We start from the raw sequence: 23,885 nt of genomic DNA, 5'->3' as shown, positions 1-23,885 counted from the left end.
ATATGCCTTCACTGGATCATTAATTCCTGGTTCTTGCTACCTTACACCACTCTCAAAGAATAAGATGCAGCAAAAAGACCCAGGCTCAGTAGAGCTTCTTCCAGGATGATAATAAGGTGAACAGTTAATCTGAAGAAGCTGTGTGCCCTTCCCGCCAGCCTCTCTAACCTATGGACAGAGAATTGAAAAAGGTGGGAGGGGAAGGGGTTATCCTGAGAGCAGAGCTCCTGGAGACCCAGAAAGGTGACTGTCACTTCTCCAGACCAACCTGGTCTCCCAGAAGGTCAGAGGGACTGGAGCCCACAAATTTACCAGAAACCTGGATGTGGGGCAGAGAGAGCAGATTGGGATGACAGGCCTCTGTGGATCCTGGCATTTTGTCCCCTTGTGTCCACCAGTGAGGACCTGAGATGGGTATCACAGGGAACCACAAGGAACACGGGACTTTGCCCTTCCTCCACATCATTATAGCTTTGGGGAGCTCTTTCCCTTATTCTCACTGCCAAGTGTTTGTGGGGAGGGAGTAGAGGCAGCATGAGGTAGAAACTGTCGGGGTCCTGGCCAGTTGACCCCGACACTCTGGAGTATGATCCCCCTGGTCGCAGGACGTACTCCCTATAGAAGGGATTGGGAAGGGGGAAGCCTCTGCCCTGGCCCTCTGCATGCTCATGGACTCCCGCAGCCACCAAGAAAGAACTACGCAGAGGGGGGAAAGCTGGTGGTCAAGCAGCAACCCATTTATTAGCTCTCACACAGGGGTTTTTGTACATACATTTCAGGGGGCAATCCACATGGTATCACATTTACCTTGTCAGGCTCAATATAGATTATGGCTTACATTGCCTGCTCTCAGGGCCAGGTGTATTAGCTCAGGCAGATGGTAATAGTTACACCCCTCATCCTCAACCAGAGTGCCTACACATGTGGAGTTCTGAAGCAAGCCCCTGGGCCCCTGTAAACAGGACCACCTCTTTCTTTCAGGTGCAGGGGATTTAATCAAAGTCTCAGGCCAGCTACTGAGTTCCCAACAAGAACTGCGTCTGTGACCTGAGACTGATGAGCTATCCCAGCAACTGATGCTGCCTTTGGAACTAAAGTTACTGCCAAAGCATTTCCTTCTACTTGTGAGAATTATTTCTTTAGAGGCATAGAGAATGTCTTCCTGCATCATTTAGTCCCTTCAGGACTGTGCTCTGAATCCCCCAGAATCCCCACCTGGGCCTTACTCACCTCAGACACTGGAACTGGTACAATATGGCTTGGAGTCTGGTGAGAGAGAAAACAGACAGAAGGAAGACTAAGAATGCAAAATCCAAAAAAATCTGAACTTTGTAGATGTCCCAACACTGAGACATGCAGACAGACAGACACATCTCCACACACATTCTCACACAAACAAACACACTCCCCCCACTAACTCACAGACCCTACAAACTCATTTGCACTTCAAAAACTCCATACAATCTCCACACAAACTCTCTCTCTCATACACACACACACACACACACACACACACTGCATACCCACGTGTATGATTCTCACACTCCCATAGACAATAATCTGGTATTTCGCTACCTTATTCATACAGCAGAGTCCTTATTTCTGCAGTCTCCAGGTAGCTGACACTACCTGAGTCTTCAGTAAAGAAAGTCACTCTGACTGAATGAAACTCAAAAGTGAAAGTACTGTGGGGTGGAGCCCTGTCCTAGCTGGGTAAGAAATGTGAGAAGTTGCTGATGTTTTGCCCTGAGTGTGTTCTAAGAAGAGGGACAAGGTAGGAAAAATACCCTCTACCTGCTGAAAAGAAGGAACAGGAATTTCCCAGGCAGCTGTTTTGTGTACCTAGATAAAAATCAAATCAGGAAGCCTGCACAGTCAGTCAGACACTCACTGACTTCAGATGTTTCTAACTTTGCCACTAAGTCTGTGGGGAACCTTGAAGCCTTCCTGGGTCACCATTTCTCAGATCTTCCAGGCTCTTAATTGTTTTCCACAGCATAGGAGGATGCGAGGAAATGGGTGAGAGAGTAGCAGGGCTGGTGGGCGTGAGAACACAGGCCCACACCAGCCCCCATCCTCCCTGTTTCTGCTGTCTCCTTCCTCCTCACTGTCTTGAGCAGGGTACAGGACTCAGTGCAGGAAGAGCAGAGTCAGCCACAGGACAGCTCCAGAGTCATGTGTGTACTGACCCTGAACCCTGCCCATTGGCGAGGTGTTAGATTGCCACAATAAAGTCAATTGGATTGGTATCTTTGACCTCTGTCCAGCAGGTTGGTTCCAGAGAATGAGACACACCTAGTTGCTTGTCCTGGCAGCAAGCTAGCCTTGACATTCTTGAACAAAGGGCTCCTTGGCCTTTTATTAGGTCCAGTCTTCACTTGCCTCTTCCCTCTCATCACATACGCCATCCATGAGTTAGTAGGTGGAACAAAGGATAAACTGTAAGTACAGCTGTGGGCATGGGGACACGCAGGAGATGAGCAACAGCTTTGAGATTATGGGGATGCTCATTCCTTCTGGCAGGGCTCTCTTGTCAAGCTGTCTGTGCTATGGCTCCCCATAAACCTGTTCAAACCTCTTCCTAGTAGGACTAATACTGCTTGGTTCCATACTTTACCTAGAAGAATATTTCCTGCTTAGGTCAAAGACTTTTCCTGGTGGGCTTAAGCAGAAAATGTCCTGCGAGGGCCAGTGCTTTCCCTTAGTCTTGTTAACCCAAGATAAGGCCCATACCTTAGCAGCTATGTTCTTTGGGTGATTTTTCACAGAGAATTGCTATTCTTTGAGCTGCCTGGGGACTTCCCCCGGGACTTAGAACTTGGGTCAGAGGGGTAGAAACTGAAAGTACAGCCTAGGACTGTCTGCTGGTCCAGCATCTCAGGTATGAGGTAAAACTGGGAATCAGGTTCTTTCTCTCCAACCCATCTGGTACAGAATTTTTCTTCAACTCTATATTGTTCTGGCTCTTAAAGATTTTCCACCATTTTGCTTCCCAGTGTCCCTCTGTGCCCTGGCTTGTCCTGGAGTAGGAGGTCCCACCCAGGACAGACACTTCATAGCCTGTGACAACCAAGGCATAGACAATAAGACAGAATGAGTCTTGGTTCTGTAATCTGATGATGACTCCTGCCATATCCCTTGCATTTCTCTGTGTAGATTTGCTCTGGGCCCAGACTGAGTGATTTTCAAAGTTGGTCCCGTCTAAGGATCAATATAGAATATACTGCATATGAGTGTCAAAAAAAAAAGAAATTTCAACTCTAAGAAATAATAGATCAGGGGGTTGGGAGTTTGGAAGGAGACTGAGGACATTGGTGGAAGGTAAGGGGCACTGGTGAAGGGACTGGTGCAGGATTAAATATATACCTGAAACAAAATCATCAATACCTTTGTAACTTTTTACTTCATGATCACTCAATGAAATAAAATTTTAAAAAAGAAAATAAATAAATAACAGGACTTCAATCCAAGGCAGCTCATGTGGTTCTCTGAGCACCAGAAGGAGTAATTTCTGAGTGCCAAGCCAGGAGTAAGCTGAGCACCACCAGGAATGGCCCAATCGCCACTCCCCTCCAAAGAAAAAATAATATCCAGCGATAAACAACAACCATTTAAAGGATATTTCATGTGTCAACTACCAATATTACAGTTTCCTGGTGTGTGAAGGAGGGATGCTTCTTAAAGAGGAGAGGACGGTGAAAATAAACCTTAGTAGCAACGTCCCTCAAAACTATGGAGAGATCATTGCTGTGTGTGCTCTGTGATGTAGTGGGTCAGTACACTTAATCACTTAACTTCCCATTAGTCGTTGATTTGCTCAAGCGGGCGCCAGTAATGTCTCCATTTGTCCCTGTCGCGTGCTAGTGTAGCCCAATGGCATCTATTCGCTCTGGGAACATGAAGAGCCTCAAACCTATCGTTCATGATCTTGATGAAGAAGTCTGACCATCTGGTAGATGGGCGGCCACGTGGTCTTTTGACATCCCGTGGAATCCAGTCGGTAACAGCTCTAGTCCAGCAGTCATCTTTAAATCTCATTACGTGACCAGCCCATCTGATTTTTGACACCTTGGCAAATGAGACAGCGTCCCTGATTCTTGATCGTCGAAGGAGGTCGGAACTCCGGATTCTTTCTCTCATTTGAGTGAAACGTGATATTCCAAGCATAGCTCTTTCAATTCCTCTTTGGGAGACCTGAATAGCGTTCTCATCCTGTTTGCGTAGGGCCCAGGTCTCTGAGGCATATGTTAATGCAGGAAGAACAGTGGAATCAAAGAGATGTGCCCGGAGCCAGAGGTTCTTCGTCCTCTTAGTTATTTCTTTGACGTTCTTGAAGGCGTTCCAAGCCACTCTCTTCCTCCTGCGCAGCTCGGGTGCCAGGTCATTTGTCATGTTGACTTCTCGACCTAGGTACACATAGCTGTTGCATTCGGAGATGGTCGTTCCGTTGAGAGTGAATGGGGTGTCAGGAACGAGGCTGTTTCTCATAAACATTGTCTTCGTAAGATTCAGTTGTAGTCCTACCTTTCCACACTCACGGTCAAAGTCGGCCAGCATTTGTGCTGCTTGGCAGATGTTTGGTGTTATTAAAACAATGTCATCAGCAAAGCGGAGGTGGTGTAGTTGCCGACCATCTATCTTCACTCCCATTCCTTCCCATTCCAGTCGTCGCATGATGTTCTTGAGGGTGGCACTGAAGAGTTTCGGTGAAATGGTATCACCCAGCCGAACCCCTCTCTTGACATCAATGATTACTTCTTTGTAGAATGGTGAGATCCTGGTAGTGAATCCGCAATACAGCTCACAGAGGATCTTGATGTATTGGGCTTGAATGCCCTGATTGGCTAGGGCTTCAATGACCGCTTCTCCCTCAACAGAATCAAAGGCCTTTTTTAAATCAATGAATGTTAAACAGAGCGGCATCTTGAACTCCTGAGAAACCTCAATGAGTTTGGTTATCGTGTGGATATGGTCAATGGTGCTGAATCCTTTGTGGAATCCGGCTTGCTCACATGGTTGTCCTTCATCTAGTGTTCTGCCAATCCTATTTAGGATGACTTGAGTGAACAACTTGTAGATGACAGACAATAGGCAGGTCGGGCGATAGTTGCCAATGTCATGGATGTCTCCCTTCCTTAACAGTAGTACGGTCCTGCTGGTTTTCCACTGGGACAGAACCTTGCATTCAGACAGGTAGCGTGTGAAGAGCCGAGCCAGTGTATTAATGAGTACTGACTGCAGGTTCTTCAGGTGTTCAGGTCTGACCTTGTCTGGGTCGGGTGCTGTTTGTTTCTTTACCAATGAAATGGCGTGTCGGATTTCGGAAGGGAGAGCGTTGGGAACGACATATCCATCCTGTGGATTTTGGTATGTTGGCAAGTGGACATGGTTATCGAAGAGATTTGAGTAGAAGTCATGGATAATCTTCTCCACTGCCGTTCTGGAGGATGTGATGGATCCATCAGGACGTCGGTGGGCAGTCAACTTGGTCTTCTAGTTGGCAAAGGACAGGCGGGCGTTACAAATACTTTTCCCGGCTTCTGCCGCATCTACCAGCACTTCTGCTCTTCTCTCTTTGAGGTCTTCCTTGATCGCATCTCTGCACTGCTTTGCGAGCTCAGACGTTAGCTTGCGGTTGCCTGAGGCATGCGCCAAACCACGCTGGCGAATAAGCTCAAGAGTTTTCGAAGACAGGTGATTTTTTGTGGCTATCTCTCTCTTGGCGTTCCTCGCACATTCATGGAGGTGCTGTACCAGTCGATCGTATTCCTCGTCAATGTTGTCAACAATGGCATCTTCCCATGTTGCCGCAATAATGCCAAAGAGCTCCCAGTTGGTGGTCGTTCTGGGAGTTCTCTTTTTAAACTTTGCTGCCCTTTCTCCCCGTTCTGTGAAGTGGAATTTTGCACGAAGGAGATGGTGGTCCGATCCCGTTCGGAATTTTGGGACAACAGCGACATCGGTCAGGTAAAACCGTCGATTGAATATGATGTGGGTCTATTTCGTTGTGGAATCGTCCACTGGGAGACTCCCATGTCCAACGTGGGTCAGTACAAAAGAGTCTAATACTAAAGAATTTTAGGTGCATCTCCCCAATGAATGAGAGCATCCACTTATGAGCCTGTGATGCAGGAAGCCAGATCCAAGTGCCAATCTCTGTGTCTTACACATTTTTCACTCAGCATTCCCTCTGTGGGGAAAAATCAGCACAGAAATCCCGGACATTAATCCTTTATAGGTTCCTTCTCAACAACTGGAGTGCTCTGATCCCAATTTACAGGTGAAACTTCCGAACTCGCACACAGTTGGAGGGTATTATATTGCATTTACATGCGATTTATTTCTGAATATTTTACTCATATTTATTAAATTTGACTTCCACCATGGCAATGCAATATTCACAAGGTAGAGATTTAGCTGTATCTCCACTTACATAGCATATAGGTAGTAGAGTTATGTGGGAGTAATTTTGTAGCATTGTGTTGAGAATACTGGAAGGTTTCATTGTAGGCTATGCATGGTTTTTGATACATATTTGTGTGTACATGATGCACAGCATGTCATCCATATATGTTGGCAGATGTATGCTGGGATGGATATTTGTATGGGTCAGTGCAATGCATGCTGTGGGGTGTGAATTGCATATGGTACCTATTAGTGAGATGGTATCTATTAGTGAGAGTTGTGGTGTGAGGAGATGCAGTGGCTGTGTGTGTTGTGTATGTGTTATTTTTTGAGGTAAGGGCATGTGACATGCAATGGTACCAGAAAATGCTGGGGTTCATGGAAGTTCCAGTTTCCATAAGTTCATTTCTGTTTTTAAAATAAAATTGGAGGTGAAAAACTAGACATCCGGGGATAGAGGTCAGGGAGATTTTATAGTAGCACATTACAAAAGGCATAGTCAGGAAAAAATTTTCAGATGCTAAGGGAAAGAGAAAAGTCAGCTCTCAGAAGCTGGAAGAAAGGACATAGGGTACTGGGCTTGAAATGAACAGCCCCCCCCCCCCCCAAAAAAAATGAACAGCCCAGGGCAGGAGTGGCCTAATCCCTTCAATAGAATGATTTGGCCAAGAATTTCTCTGAAGGAAGTCTTGGCATCCTTGCAAATAATTTGTGCCTAGATCTCTCATGACATAGTTGATCAGATAACTGTAATATGTCCAAATGGGTATGAGACTGAAGGACAGCAAAATTTCTTTATTGATCTCAGAAATAGCTGGCCATCACTCTCATTGTCCCTGTCGTCCTGTTGTTCATCAGTTTGCTCTAGGGGTCCCAATAACGTCTCCATTGTGAGACTTGTTGTTACTGTGTTTGGCATATCGAATACATCATCAGTAGCTTGCCAAGCTTTGACGTTGGGAGAGATACTCTCAGTAGCTTGTCAGGCTCTCTGAGAGGGGCAGAGGACTCAAACCCAGGTCTCCCAGGTTGGCTGCGTGCAAGGCAAAAGCCCTATCCACTGTGCTATCGCTCCATCTAGTATCTGGTTCCCTCCGAAGTTTCCCTCAGGAGAGCTGGCACTCTTGCACGACCACCCACACAATATTTTATCTGGTAAAGCAAATGATTAGAGGTCTTGGGGTCGTAACAGCTGGCCATAAGTCACTTAAATATTTATTTATTTATTTATTTATTTATTTATGTAGGAGTACTGCTATTTGGGCTAGAGAGATAGCACAGCGGTAGGGCGTTTGCTTTACAAGCGGCCAACATGGCCAACCCGAGTTTGATTCCTCTGCCCCTCTTGGAGAGCTCGGCAAGCTACCGAGAGTATCTCGCCCTCACGGTAGAACCTGGCAAGCTACCCGTGATGTATTCGATATGCCAAACACAGTAACAACAAGTCTCATGATGGAGATATTACTGGGCCCGCTTGAGCAAATCGATGAACAACGGGAAAACTGTGACTGTGACTGCTATTTATTCAGCCACTGACTAGGCTGAATGAATTGTGCATGAACTCCACCTTACTTTTTTTCCCCATTTTTTATAATTTTATTTATTGAATCACTGTGAGAGCAGTTACAAAGCTTTTGGGTTTTAAGTCTTGGTCATGAAACACCCATACCTTCACCAGTGCCCATTATCCACCACCAAAATCCTCAGTATATCTCCCTCCCCTATCCTCCCCCTACCTGTTGGGTAGATGATTTTCAAATTGCTCTCTCTATACTTTGATTACATTCAACATTTCGACACAACACCCACTATTATTATTTGGGATTTTACCCCAAAACTCAGATCTGCACAGTAGACAATTTGTTTTTTATTGTTGGTTATGAATAAAATATGATGTTGGGTGGCTGCAGTAGTGGCTGCGCTATTTTGAAATTCCGAAATTTAAACAATTAAATCTGGAGGGATTTCTTGCCAAAACTTGTTGGGTTTCGAGATTTGTTCCTAAATCTCTGCGATCATGGCTATTAAGCAGCTTGATCACAAGCCAGAGAGGCCGTTCGTGGGCAGCGACTCAGGGTCCTATTGAGGTGGGGAGGAAAGGGCCGGCTCCAACCCGATCCCATGAGGCCCCATGTCTCTTGTCACTGCGGGCCCAAACCTGACTGTCCAATGGCCTCTGACGGATGGTGACCACTGAGCCGCCAAGGGGGAGCAGGCTGAGGGACAGAACCCTTTCCCCCCTGGGGTGGCCCGCCAACAGTAACCTACTGCAGAGACCGGACACAGTTCTGCCAAAATCTGTTGGGTTTTGAGATTTGTTTCTGAGTCTCTGGGATCTTGGCAGTTAAGCAGCTTGATTAGGAGCCAGAGAGGCCATTCGTTGGGAAGCAGAGAAAAGGGCCAGCTCCACCACCGTCCCATGAGGCCCTGGGTGTCTCATCACTGAAGGCCCAAACATGACTATCCAGTGGCCTCTGGAGGATGGCGGCCACCAGGCCGCTGGGGGAACAGGCCAAGGCATGAAACATATTCCCATCCAGGCTGGCCCAGCACTGGTAGCCTACTGCAGGGACCGGACACATTTCTGCCAAAAGCTGTTGGATTTTGAGATTTGTTTCTCAGTGTCTGACATCATGGCCATTAAGCAGTTCAATCAGGAACCAGAGAGGCCATGCCTCCAATTATATAGCTAAGCTGGAGGTGGTTTGTGGGTGTGTCTCCCACATACCTAACTTTTGGCCATTTCCTTTTTGGTAAACTTTGCCCCAAGTTTTTTGGGTCTGGCCTAAGGCACAGCAGCAATTTTGGGGTATCTGGAAATCTGAAGGCACCATGAGGCTGCTGATGCACTCACCTCACAGGTACAGATTGATCTGCTGGCGGCACCATACCCCCAATAAGTATTTATTTTTTTAAAACTCTGCTGTGTGTCAAGACTGTACAACTAGCTGCCATGTAGTCATATATGCTCCCCTGCAAAATGTGTGTTATTTCAGTTCAGTAAATAAAATGATTTATTTTGATGACACCAAAGAACATTTGACAAACAAAAGAAACCAAGAGAAGTCAGTTGAATCACCTGAGCTGAGGAACAGAAAGAAGAACAAGTGAAGAGAAATGAAGAGCATTTTAAGCCACATGGAACACCTCGACACCTCTTGTGCTATCTGCTTTAGAATGGAACTCCAGGAAATAGAAGGAGATTGATATCAAACGGCATCTTCCTAAACATTCAGTGGATCAAGGAATAAATCACAAATGAAAATTACTAAGACCTTGAGAGAAATGAAAATGAACTAAAACTTATGGAACTTATGACAAGCAGCGCTTAGAATGAACTATATCGAGGAATCACAGCTTTTCCAGTCCCTTCATGAATGAAGTTACTTTCTGTAAAATCCCTACTCGCAGGCTGTGGAAACCCCTCTGCCGGGTAGCTGTGTAATCTCTGATTGGGGATTCCATGTTAAGTGAATTTCATGGACTCTCTGGGCGGCTCTCTCTTGCTGCCTGCATTTGGTTCTCTCGAGCCGCCTCCCCACCCAAGAAGGCTGTTGCCTTGGACAGTCAAAGGAAAAAGGAGGGCCAAGCTGGATGCTGATTAGTTGCCATTTATTCAATCTCTTCTCACTCCCAGCTCTCCTCAACCTTATCCTTTAACTCTTTGTCTCCTGCAACCTTCTATCCTCTTCTCTCTCTGTGTCTATCTCTCTGTAACTGTCCCTCTTTTTGCCCCAGCCGCTCTTTTTCTTTTCTCTCACCACATCTCCCCAACCATGCCTTCCCACAGGAAGTGTGGTCAAAATGTTTTTCCAGTCTTCCCAACCATCTGAGGCCCACATGGGCAAAACAGTCCTTAAGGTGTGTTTCTCCTCTCCTTAGACCAGCAACTTAAGCAGCACCTTTAATTCTACTTCCTAATATTTACCATTCTGTATGGACACAGTAATGGACACTTTTAGTCATGTAGGGTGACTCTCCTGGGGACATCTCATCACAGACTCAGACTACAGTGCTCAGGCTGGATCAATCATTCCTAACCCTAGCAGAGTCCAAATCTAATTATTACTTTTTAGATCATGACAGAATTTGTCCATGACCATGCTCTTACCTTATAGTTAAGCATTATGGCACTTTGGCCAGGTCCATTTGAATGCCAGGGTAGCTAGCTCACCGATTGCCCTGGGTTCATCCAGTCCCTTGTCAGGACCCTGTTTTGGGGGATCTCAGAACTAAGGGCAACTGAGGCTTAATTCGAGAGGACAGATGTCCAGGAGGTAATACTATCTGGAGTCAATCAACTCCCAAGCCACAGGCTTGCCTTTTTAACTGTCTTCCTGTGTCCATACAAAAGGCAATCACTGTGGAATACCTAACCATGCAAAGAACATTAAGGAGAAGAAAAACAGAATATTTACATGTCAGAGTCTGATTAGGAGACAAAGGTAATTGACAGGTTGGGGGGTAATCAACAAATACAAGCTCTCACATCCAGAAATGCAGGGCAAACCAATATCTTACATTACCAAGAATAAATCAAGTATTTTCTATATTCTCCATGGTTCATCTTTTAAATAATGCCTGCTAAAATATATTGAATTTCCTGTGCAGAACTAAAATCTGATTTACACACAAAAAAGGCATTACTGAAACAATGATCTCTTTCACTTTTAATGTACCTAATGGTATATTTCTAATAAACCTGACTTTTATTATTTTTTATAAACAAAATCCCCCAAAGGGTGACTGTCCAGACCTCTCCACGTTGCTCTTGATCAAGAGAGCTGCAAGTTCACCACCTTTCCATTACACTGAAGCTATGGGAGTCTGATCATCTCGGTCTCCATGACGGTAAGCCAGACCAGGTCCTACTGGACACAGCTGCTTCTTCAGTCTTAATTTCCTTCCAAGAACCCCTTTTTCTCCTCTATCACTTTAATGGAGAGTATGAGGCATAGTGTAGGGGAGAGAATTCCTGAACCCATGTGGAGGGCAGTGGACACTCTGATAGAGCGTAGGGTATCTTTTTATTCTGGCCATTGTTTTCTTTGAGGACAGAAGTTTCTGAGTTTGATGTAATCCCATTTGTTTGCATTGCTTCTGCTTGCTGGGCAGTTGGCATTGAGTCCTTAAAGTTAACGTTAGCTTCAAAGTCATGGGCTTTTTCCCCTATTTTCACCAATTTAATTTATGGATATAGGTTTGATATAGAGGTCTTTAATGCATTTTTGATTTGACTTTTGTGCATGGTGTTAGGAAGGGGAGGAAGGGTTCTGATTTTTTTTGGTCTGTGACTGACTGCGTTTCCATTACTACTCATTGAGGAGAGTTTCCTTGCTTAACTTCATGTTTTTTGCTTCTTCATGAATATTAATTTTCCATATGCCTGAGGATTTCCCTCTGGATTCTTTTTTTTCCTTAAATTTTTATTAGTGAAACACCATGAGGTACAGATGTAGACTTACAAATTTTTGTGCTTGGGTTTCAGTTATACAATAATCGAATACCCATCCCTCCACCAGTGCCCGTTCTCCACCACCACCAGTCCCGTATCCCTCCCACACCCCTTCCCCTCATCCCATCCTACCTCTGTGGCAGGGCATTACATTTTGTTATCTCTCTCCTTTTGAGTGCTGTGGTTTGCAAAAGAGACATTGAATAGCAATCTTGTTTGGACTATAGTCTACTCTCATCATGCATTTCCCATCCTGAGAGGAACCTACCAACACCCTTTATTTGGTGCTCCCTTCTCTATCTGAGCTGCCTTTTCCCCTAGTGTGTGCGGCTGTCCTCAAAGCCATGGAGCAATCCTCCTGGTACTTATCTTGGCTATTCTTGGGTGTTAGTCTCCTATTTTGTTACTTTATGTTCCCCAGATGAATGCAATATTTCTATGTCTATTCCTCTCTTTCTGACTCATTTCACTTAGCATGATACTTTCCATGTAGTACCACTTGTATGTAAATTTCATGACTTCATCCTTTCTGACAGCTACATAGTATTCCATTGTGTAGATGTACCAAAGCTTCTTTAACCAGTCATCTGTTCTCGGGCACTCAGGTTTTTTCCAGATTCTAGCTACTGTAAACGGTGCTGCAATGAACAGACAACTGCAGATGTCACTTCGACTATACATTTTTGCCTCTCCGGGGTATATTCCAAGGAGTGGAATTGCTGGGTCAAATGGGAGCTCAATTTCTAGTTTTTTGAGAATCGTCCATACTGTTTTTCAAAAAGGCTGAACCAGTCAGCATTCCCACCAGCACTGAAGGAGGGTCCCTTTCTACCACATCTGCGCCAGCATTGGTTGCTTTTGTTCTTTTGGATGTGAGCCAGTCTCTGTGGTGTGAAATGATATCTCATTGTTGTTTTGATCTGCGTCTCCCTGATGATTAATGATGTAGAGCATTTTCTCGTGTGTCTTTTAGCCATTCAGTTTTCATCTTTGAGGAAGTTTCTGTTCATTTCATCACCCCATTTTCTGATAGGGTTGGGTGTTTTCTTCTTGTGGAGTTCAGCCAGTACTTTGTATATCCTTGATATCAACCCCTTGTCGGATGTGTATTTGGCGAATATCCTTTCCCAATTTGTGGACTGTCTTTGTATTTTGGTCGCTGTTTCCTTTGAGGTGCAGAAGCTTCTTAGTTTAAGATAGTTCCATTTGTCTATCTCTGTTTTCACTTGCTTAGCCAGTGGTGTGACATCTTTGAGGACACCATTAGCTTCAATGTCATGGAGGGTTTTGCCGACTTTGTCTTCAATGTACCTTATGGATTCTGGTCTGATGTTGAGGTCTTTATTCCATTTTGATCTTACGTTTGTATGTGGTGTTAAGCAGAGATCTGAGCCCATTTTTTGCATGTACACGTTCAGTTTTGCCAGCACCATTTGTTAAAAAGGCTTTCCTTACTCCACTTCACATTTCTTGCTCTTTTATCAAAGATTAGGTGATCATATGTTTGGGGGGAGATGTCAGTATTTCAACTTTGTTCCATTGGTCTGCTGTTCTGCTTTTGTTCCAGTACCATGCTGTTTTAATTATTACTGCTTTGCAGTAGAGTTTGAAGTTAGGGAGGTTGATTCCTCCCGTTTTCTTTTTCCCAAGAATTGCTTTAGCTATTTGTGGGTGCTTATTGTTCCATATAAATTTCAGGAGTGTTTGCTACATTTCTTTGAAGAATGTCATGGGTATTCTAATAGGGATCACATTGAATTTGTACAGTGCTTTGGGAAGTATTGCCATTTTGACAATGTTAAATCTCCTGATCCATGAACAGGGGATATTTTTCCATTTCCTTGTGTCCTCTTTTATTTCCTGAAGCAGCGTTTTGTAGTTTTTTTGTACAGGTCCTTTACTTCTTTAGTTAAGCTAATTCCTAGGTAGTTGAATTTCTGGGGCACAGTTGTGAACGGGATTGTTTTCTTCATGTCATTTTCTTCTCTCACTATTTGCATATAGGAAATCCATGGACTTTGGGGTATTGATTTTATAGCCTGCAACTTTACTATACATATCTATTGTTTCTAGGAGTTTTTTGGTAGAGGTTTTAGGGTTTTCTAAGTATAGTATCATATCATCTGCGAATAGTGAGAGCTTGAGTTCTTCCTTTCCTACTTGGATGCCCTTAATATCTTTTTCTTGTCTAATCGCTATTGCAAGTGCTTCCAGTACTATATTGAACAGTAGTGGAGAGAGTGGGCATCCTTGTCTCATTCCTGATCTTAAGGGGAAGGCTCTTAGTTTTTTCCCATTGACCCTCTGGATTCTTATTTCTATTAAATTGATCTGAGAGTTTGTCCTTATTCCCTTACCACACTGTTTCAACTACCACAGCTTTATAGAACTGTATGACATTGAGTAAAATGAGGAACTCCATTTTTTCTTGTCCTACGATTGCTTTGGCTATTGGGGGAGGAATTTGTAGCATTTTCTAAGTATAGTGTTCTCCCATTTTCACTCATCTGATCAGGTCCTGTCATCAGCCAAGTTAAGTAGGATAAAAAGTTTTTTGACTTGAAAAATACTTTTCTAAATATACCCACGCCCTTGTTTGATATGTGAATTCTAATTTAAAAATCTCAAGAATTCTATTAACAATATCTATTATGAAGATTTAAAATTGTTTCCACATAGGCATTGCTATCACAGTGTGGATATAACAACTTTTTTCTTTTTTCAATACTAAAGCAACATCCAAATGCAGTTTTACCTTGATCTCCGTATTGGAAGCCTCTCACCTTAAATCAGTTGTGACTCTTCCTTCACCCTTCACCGTGCAGTCTGAGAACAGGACTCACAGGTTGGTCACTGTCTGCACTTACTCTCCTATCCTGGATGGCAGCTCAGAGTTAGTAATCAGCAGGTCAGTGGTTGGAAGAAGCATTGTCCTTTTCATTGGATTATAGTCCTAAGCATTTTAAGAAGTAACATTGGTATATCCTTTCTCCTCCTGCAGGAGTCATAGGTTTATTGAGTTACTCCCACCACAGTGCTCCTGAGGCACAGTCATGCTCATTGGAGCACTCCCAATCTTCTGTGTTTATCTTTGACCCCTCCTTTTTGTTCCTCTTACCCTAACTGTTCATCACATATGTCTCTAAATCAGATCCTGTAACCTGTAGGTCAAATCTTTTGAGGACTCTGGATTTTGTATCTTTAAGTAAAATATTACATTTCTCTTTTATGCCCTTTGCACAGTTTTTCAGTGCAATGTCCTTTTTTGTACAGACCCAGCAAAACAGTGAATGCTATGCTTTTGTAACACCCAATTCAATTGATTCCCAGTAATATTTACTCTTGGGCATTTTTCATATATACTTGATTTAAGCCTCAATGGACCTTAGTTCCTAACACCCCACAAAGGGGTCATGCCGAGGGACTTGGATGGACCCAGGGTAAGTCATAAGCTACCCTGGCTTCTTAGGGAAAGCCTTTGAATGGCTAAGCACCACAAAAAGTGTAATACATTAAGAGCAACGTCATGGAATAAACTCTGATATGACCCCCAAGGAAGTAACTGAATAACGATCCTGTTGGGATTAGGAAAAACTAATGTGGCCTGAGGATATAAAGCAAGATGTCCACAGGAAAAGTCACCCTTTAAGCTTACTATATCTCTCACTGTGTGAACCAGAAATATTATGAAGAAGTAATTTTAATATGATTGTTTCAACGGACTGCTAGCAAAGGAAAGGAGAGAGCAATATACCCTTTGATGGAATTATGCCCTTAGATTCATCTCCTAGTAGGAATCTAGACTGCCGGAGTCCCTAGAAGAGATTCTGTTCTTGGTTGAATATCCTAAAAGAAATTTACCTGAATGAAGGGCTTTCCATCTGTGCATTGTTTATCATGATGTTCAACCACACCTATTTGTCATTGCTATCCCACAACCCTTCCTGATTTCTCTATAATTAACGCAGTGAGACTGGAATAAACAGCCATGATTTATAACCAGCCTGTGTCCCCCTTTCCTTCATCAGTCTCTGACTGCCCCAGGTCATAGTGATCAGCCCCATAATGCACTACACCAGGGGACCCCCAGATCACTGCACATTGTGATCTGGATCAATACCACTTTTTTCCCTTTTTCAAAAAATTTTATTTTAAAAGTATAACAGATTTTATTTGGAAGTTTGAAGGAGAGATGGGGGAGAGAAATTTCTCAAGAGCAAACATGAGCTCCACCATAGTGGAGAGGGAGCCCCAATACACGTCCCTATGTTAAAGTATCAAGTTAGAAAAGTACATGTCTCAAGAAGGGAGATGTGGGCAACACATGTTCAACAACAGCACCTGGGTTCAGGTAACATGTGCCAAGAGTCATTGCTGAGTGTAGAGCCAGGAGCAACTCTAAGTATCAGGACATGTGGTTCAAAAACCAAGAACAAAGAACAAAACAAAAACTGTTCAATATATTATCCACCAGAGAAAAGTAAATTCAAACCACAGCAAAGGCTACTTCATAACTATTAGAACAGATTAAAAAAATGATGACTTGGAAAAAACAGGAATGTTCCTACATTTAAGTGGTTGAAATGTAAAATGATGCAACTGCTCTGGAAAATAAGCTGTTAGTTCCCCCAAAAGATCAAACAGGCCAGAGAGAGAACTTACAGAGATATTAAAAGACAATTGGTTCGCACGCAGCCAACCCTGGTTCAATCCCTAGAACTGCATATGGTTCTCTGAGCACTACCAGGAGTGATCCTTATGCAGAGTCAGATATAAGCCCCACATGCTACCAGGTGTGGCCCAAAGCCCACACAAAAAATTAAAAGTTACCATGTAAACCTGAAATTATATCTCTTAGACTGTTGGGTTTGGAACCGTATCTGGCTGTACTCAGGGATTAGTCCTGAAGGGCTAAAGGGATCAAATGAAGTGTCAGGGATCAAGTCTGGGGTGAACACCTCAAGACGAGCACTCCACCCACTGTACTATTGCCCCAGGTTTTCTTGCTTTAGGTCATTTTGCGATCACTTTGTAAATTTTGCTATTAGTTGTCACATCTTTTCCCAGCCACTGATGGACACTTGAGTTATTCCCTTAACTAAGCTATTGCAAAGTGCTGCAGTCCACTCTGGGATGGGATAGGGGTGTGGCTTGGAGGCTGAGCACCCCTAGCAGAGGGTGTGCCCAGGCATCCTGTGTGAAGGTGGCTGGGCCTGGCACTGCACAAAGGACTGGAGCGCCAAGTGACAGGTTTGTATATGGAGGTCCCCAAGATCACACAAAAGAAAGGCGATTTCTTTTCTGAGAAAAGTCCCTTGGGGTGCCTGCAGGGAGAACCCTGCTCATGAGGTTTCATCCTTGAGAGAAAGTCTGTCCCTAATGTCCTCCCATGCCTCAGACACAGCTGGACAGTGGCATCCCTGCACAGTCCCATCCACGGGAGCTCAGAAGCTCCAGCCCTCATCAGCTGTCATCTTTGTCCCCTGACTCATCTGCAGACTCGGGCACTCTCTGGCAACTCCTCTTTCTCGCCCATCTGCTGGAACCATCCCAATTCTGCATCCTACATGTAATGGACAGTCACCTTGAATTCCACCATCTCATACCCGAAAAAAGCTTCAGGACAAGGGCCTGCTCAGGGGTTAGTCATCCTGCCTGACCCCAGGGAAGAGAACTCAAAGAGCTGTGGGGGTGGTCCTGAACAGAGCTCCTGAAGAATCAGGGGATGACTATGGCTTCTCCAGGCTGAAGTGTTCTTTGAACGAGGTTCAAGGTGACCGGAACCAGACTAGCTCCAGGATCTAGTACAGTGTGAAGTTATGGGGAAGGGCTGATCTCTGGAAAACTGTCTGCTGGTCCCCTAGACTCTATCAGGGAGGACTTCACAGGTGGAAGGAGACAGAGCAGAGGCAGAGAGGGGCCGAGTGGGCCTATGCCTGATGCCCACAAGGCCCTGGCCTTTGGTGAAAGTTCTTACAGGAGATTCTCCTGTCTCCAAGGGAAGAGTCCTGATGATTAGAGAGGAATTGCCTTTCTAGTAACTCCAGTTAAATCCTGCTTTTTCATCTCAGACTGTTTGTTAAAGGGAACGTTTGTTGTAATGCTTTATCCTTTCTTTATTCCCCTCTTCATAAACTTTTCACAGTAGGAATTGGGGCACACACCCAGGTACCAAAAGTATCTGCAGCCCTGAGGGTGGGTCAGTAAAGCTCCTGACCACACTCCACCACTGTCTTCATTCCAAAGAAGAGACTTTTAAAGAGAACTTCTGGCTGGAGAGATAGCACAGTGGGTAGGGCGTTTGCCTTGCACATAGCTGACCCAGGTTCAATTCCCAGCATCCCATATGTCCCCTGAGCACCGTCAGGAGTAACTCCTGAGTGCAGAGCCAGGAGTTACCCCTGTGCATCGCTGGGTGTGACCCAAAAAAGCCAAAAAAAAAAAAAAAAGAAAAGAGAGAGAGAACTTCAATAGGGAACTCTTTAGAAAGAATGGGTTGCAAAATTAGCCCTTCACTAACTAGTGCCTCAGGCACATTGTCTTATCTGAAAATCTAATCAATCTAACCAAGTAAAAGTGGGGCATTTAAATGAAATGGTAAACTAAGGCCCAACCTTCTCCTCATCTTCTCATCTCATAATGAATTAATATTTCATTTATGTCAAATGTGGAAGAGGTAATACTTCCACACATATAGATTATTAAAATTAAAATTCCAAAAATATCACAAAATTTTAAATCAATGATAAATTTAAAAAATTATTTTCAAAACTGTGTCTTTTTTTTCTAGTAAAACAATGATCAGGGTTCTGTAAAGGGTTTGTTCAGCAAACGCTTGCTAAGGAAATCACTCTAGTGCTGTTTGTCAGCCTAAGAGCTGTCAGAGTCCTCTTTGGTAATTAAGTTCTTTCCTTGCTGGTTGGGAGTGAATGGGGGCAAGAGCTCATATATCTACACTTTGGGAGGTGGGGAAAGGTAGATAACTTAAAAAAAAATTATACCCATTGTATTGAGGTCCTGGAGTTTACAGTACTGTTAACACTTTCCATGGGTATCGCCAACACTACACTCAGCAGGAGAGAACCCACTCCTCCACCAGTGCCAAGGATCCATCCCTGCCCCATGGTAGCTCAGTTCTGTTGAAAATATCTTCATATCTTCACCTCTGATGACTTTGACCATTTGTTGTTCATGTTTCTTTCCTATTGTGCCTGGTTTTCCTCAAATATCTCTAGCCAAACTATTTCTTATGCCAAAGCAGCTTCCAGGATGGTGGTATCCTCTGTTATGCTTCAGTTGCTGGTCCAACCCAGTCTCCATCAGTTTGCCAGGGACCCTCTGGTTCCCTGGGGCATCTGACACTCTGGCTTCATCCACCCACATCCAAGAGAAACTCTTTGCTTCATTCCCCCTCCTCCCAGAGAGATAAGTTCACAGGTCTTATGAGTCAGAAATGTCCATTTTTATATCAACTGTATATTTTCCTAAGACAATAGTGTTGTTCCTGCTTTCATTCACTTGACCAGGGGCTCTCATCACTGAGCTCAGGCAAGACCAAAAAGAAAGCTGACATGGAAGGCGATAGGTTGGAGACCTCACAAGGCACAATATGAGGGACAGAGAGAAGTGAAGTGGAGAAATAAGGGAAGTTTATCGGGTTTCTTTCCAGATGGCCCCTACTGGTTCCCTTGTGAGACTCAGGTAGAGTTGTGCCCTAGGAAAGGCTAAGTGGGATTTTATCTTGTCTTTGGCGGGAAAAGGGAGCAGGGGTCAGTGGGACTGGTGCATCTGGTCCGACCTTCTGACATCTGTGGGATCCATGTGAGGAAGCATGAAATGCAGCCCGAGAGCATCTGGGGACAGGTGGGCAGAGTCCTGACTTCCGTGCTGAGGCCGAGGGATCTCTGCTATCCCATCAGATGATCGCTATTTGTCCTGAGAAGTGCCATTTGTTCGCCACAAACCTCACAGAATGTGCTTTTGAAAACAAATCTATTTGGTTTTCTAAATAGTTGTAAACAAAGATATTTTGAAAAAAAATAGTTCAGACCTCCCTGTTTGGTATATGAGTTCTAATAAAAACGTTCAACAATTCTGCTAGCAGTAACTGTTATCACTTAATCACTTAATCACTTAACTTCCCATGAGTCGTCGATTTGCTCAAGCGGGCACCAGTAACGTCTCCATTTGTCCCTGTCGCATGCTAGTGTAGCCCAATGGCATCTATTCGCTCAGGGAATATGAAGAGCCTCAAACCGATCGTTCATGATCTTGATGAAGAAATCTGACCATCTGGTGGGTGGGCGGCCACGCAGTCTTTTGACATCCCGTGGAATCCAGTCGGTAACAGCTCTAGTCCAGCGGTCATCTTTAAATCTCATTATGTGACCAGCCCATCTGATTTTTGACACCTTGGCAAACGAGACAGCGTCCCTGATTCTTGATCGTTGATGGATGTCAGAACTCCGGATTCTTTCTCTCATTTGAGTGAAACGTGGTATTCCAAGCATAGCTCTTTAAATTCTTCTTTGGGATATCTGAATAGCGTTCTCATCCTGTTTGCATAGGGCCCAGGTCTCTGAGGTAAATGTTAATGCAGGAAGAACAGTGGAATCAAAGAGATGTGCCCAGAGCCAGAGGCTCTTCGTCCTCTTAGCTATTTCTTCGACATTCTTGAAGGCGTTACAAGCCGCTCTCTTCCTCCTGCGCAGCTCAGGTGCCAGGTAATTTGCCATGTTGACTTCTCGACCCAGGTATGCATAGCTGTTGCACTCGGAGATGGTCGTTCCGTTGACAGCGAATGGGGCATCAGGAATGAGGCTGTTTCTCATAAACATTGTCTTCGTAAGAATCAGCTGTAGTCCTACCTTTCCACACTCACGGTCAAAGTTGGCCAGCATTTGTGCCGCTTGGCTGATATTTGGTGTTATTAAAACAATGTCATCAGCAAAGCGGAGGTGGTGTAGTTGCCGACCATCTATCTTCACTCCCATTCCTTCCCATTCCAGTCGTCGCATGATGTTCTCGATGATGGCACTAAAGAGTTTCAGTGAAATGGTATCACCCTGCTGAACCCCTCTCTTGACATCAATGATTACTTCTTTGTAGAATGGTGAGATCCTGGTAGTGAATCCGCAATACAGCTCACGGAGGATCTTGATGTATTGGGCTTGAATGCCCTAAATGGCTAGGGCTTCAATGACCACTTCTCTCTCAACAGAATCAAAGGCCTTCTTTAAATCAATGAACGTTAAACAGAGCGGCATCTTGAACTCCCGAGAAACCTCAATGAGCTTGGTTATCGTGTGGGTATGGTCAATGGTGCTGAATCCTATGTGGAACCCGGCTTGCTCACATGGTTGTCCTTCATCTAGTGTTCTGCCAATCCTATTCAGGATGACTCGAGTGAAAAACTTGTAGATGACAGACAATAGGCAGATCGGGTGATAGTTGCCAATGTCATGGATGTCTCCATTCTTGAACAGTAGTATGGTCCTGCTGGTTTTCCATTGGGATGGAACCTTGCATTCAGACAGGTAGCGTGTGGAGAGCCGAGCCAGTGTATTGATGAGTACTGACGGCAGGTTCTTCAGGTGTTCAGGTCTGACCTTGTCTGGGCCAGGTGCTGTTTACTGACGAAATGGCGTGTCGAATTTTGGAAGGGAGAACATTGGGAACGACATATCCATCCTGTGGAATTTGGTATGTCGGCAGGTGGACATGGCTATCAAAGAGATTTGAGTAGAAGTCATGGATAATCTTCTCCATTGCCGTTCTGGAGGATGTGATGGATCCATCAGGACATCGGAGGGCAGTCATTTTGGTCTTGTAGTTGGTGAAGGACAGGCGGGCGTTACGAATACTTTTCCCGGCTTCTGCCGCTTCTACCAGCACTTCTGTTCTTCTCTCTTTGAGGTGTTCCTTGATCGCATCTCTGCACTGCTTTGCTTCACCTGACCCTGAAGGCTTCACCGACATGGCAACACTGAGAAGGATGAGAAAGGAGAGGCCGATAAAATCTCAAGGCCAAACTAGTCTGTCACAATGAAGGAAGATAAAAATGATCGTCTGTACTTTCAATGCAGGTACGCTAGCATCAGATGCATCCATCGAGGACCTGATGGTACAAGCACGAATCATCAAGTACAACATCATTAGTCTGACCGAGACAAGAAGGCACGAATCTCACCATGTCGTTTTCAACACTGGAGAAGAATTGTTCCTCGGAACATGCGATAAAAGAGGTGTCACAGGCGTCGGTGGCCTTGTCAACACAAACTTGGCCATGAGCATTGATTCATTTGAATGCTTAACAACCTGAATCAGACTTTTACATCTGAATAGATGTGGCTCACTGCTGGCAGTTTCTATCTTCGTTGTCTATGCACCAACATCTCATTATGTTGAAAGAGAAATCGAGAAGTTCCACATGGAGCTGAAGAAGTTCTATAACGAAGACAACACCTTCTACAAGATCATTGTGGGTGATTTTAATGCCAAGATAGGACCGAGAAGATCAGCTGAAGAACTTCACATCGGGACCCATGGCCTAGAATGGAACAAACAGGGTGAGAGACTGTCTGAGTTCATCATGTCAACCAGGACCATCCATGGTAACTCACAGTTCCAGAAGGCAGAATCTAAATGTTGGACAAGGGAGTCTCCCGGTGGACGATTCCACAATGAAATAGACCACATCATATTCAATTGACGGTTTTGCCTGACCAATGTCGCTGTTGTCCTAAAATTCCGAACGGGATCGGACCACCGTCTCCTTCATGCAAAATTCTACTTCACAGAACGGGGAGAAAGGGCTGCAAAGTTTAAAAAGATAACTCCCAGAACAACCACCAACTGGGAGCTCTTTGGCACTATTGCGGCAACATGAGAAGATGCCATTGTTGACAACATTGAAAAGGAATACAATCGACTGGTTCAGCACCTCCATGAATGTGCAAGGAATGCCAAGAGAGAGATAGCCACAAAAAAAAAACGCCTTTCTTCGAAAACTCTTGAGCTTATTCGCAGGCATGGTTTGGCGTATGCCTCAGGCAACCGCAAGCTAATGTCCGAGCTCGCAAAGCAGTGCAGAGAGGCAATCAAGGAAGACCTGAAAGGGTAACTGTTATAAAAATTTTTAATTATTTCAGGATTGGTACTGCTAGCTCAGTGTGCTCCAATCTGCCTGTTGTCTGTTGTCTATAAGCTGTTCACTCTAGTCATCCTGAATAGGATAGGCAGAACACTAGATGAAGGACAATCATGCGAGCAAGCTGGGTTCTGAAAAGGATTCTGCATGATCAATCATATCCACACCATAACCAAGCTCATTGAGTTTTCTCAGGAGTTCAAGATGCTGCTCTGTCTAACACTCATTGATTTAAAGAAGGCCTTTGAGTCTGTTGAGACTGAAGCAGTCATTGAAACCCTACCCAAACAGAGTGTTCAAACTCAATACATCAGGATCCTCCATGAGTTGTATTACGGATTCACTACCAGGATCTCACCATTCTACAAGGAAGTGATCATCCATGTCAAGAGAGGAGTTTGGCAGGGTGATACCATTTCACTGAAACTCTTCAGTGCTACCCTCGAGAATGTCATGTGATGACTGGAATGAGAAGGAATGGGAGTGAAGTTAGACGGTTGAAAACTACACCACCTCCACTTCGCTGGTGACATCAATCATTCTAATAACACCAAACATTAGCCAAGTGGCACAAATACTGACCGACTTCCACTGTGAGTGTGGAAAGGTCATACTCCGCTGAATCTCAAGAAAACAATGTTCATGAGAAACGGACTCATTCTTGACATTCCATTCACTCTCAATGGAACAAACATCTCCGAATGCAACAGTTATGTATACTTAGATCAAGAACTCAACATGACGAATGACATGGCACCTGAGTTGTGCAGGAGGAAGAGAGCAGCATGGAATGCCTTCAAGAGTGTCGAAGAAATAACTAAGAGGATGAAGAACCTCTGGCTCCAGGCACATATCTTTGATTCCACTGTTCTTCCT

This window comes from Sorex fumeus, unplaced genomic scaffold (genome assembly GCF_029834395.1).
Source record: "Sorex fumeus unplaced genomic scaffold, SorFum_2.1 ptg000094l, whole genome shotgun sequence".
NCBI classification, from domain to species: Eukaryota; Metazoa; Chordata; class Mammalia; order Eulipotyphla; family Soricidae; genus Sorex; species Sorex fumeus.
The sequence above is the reverse complement of the archived record's forward strand: the minus strand, read 5'-3'. Positions refer to the sequence as shown.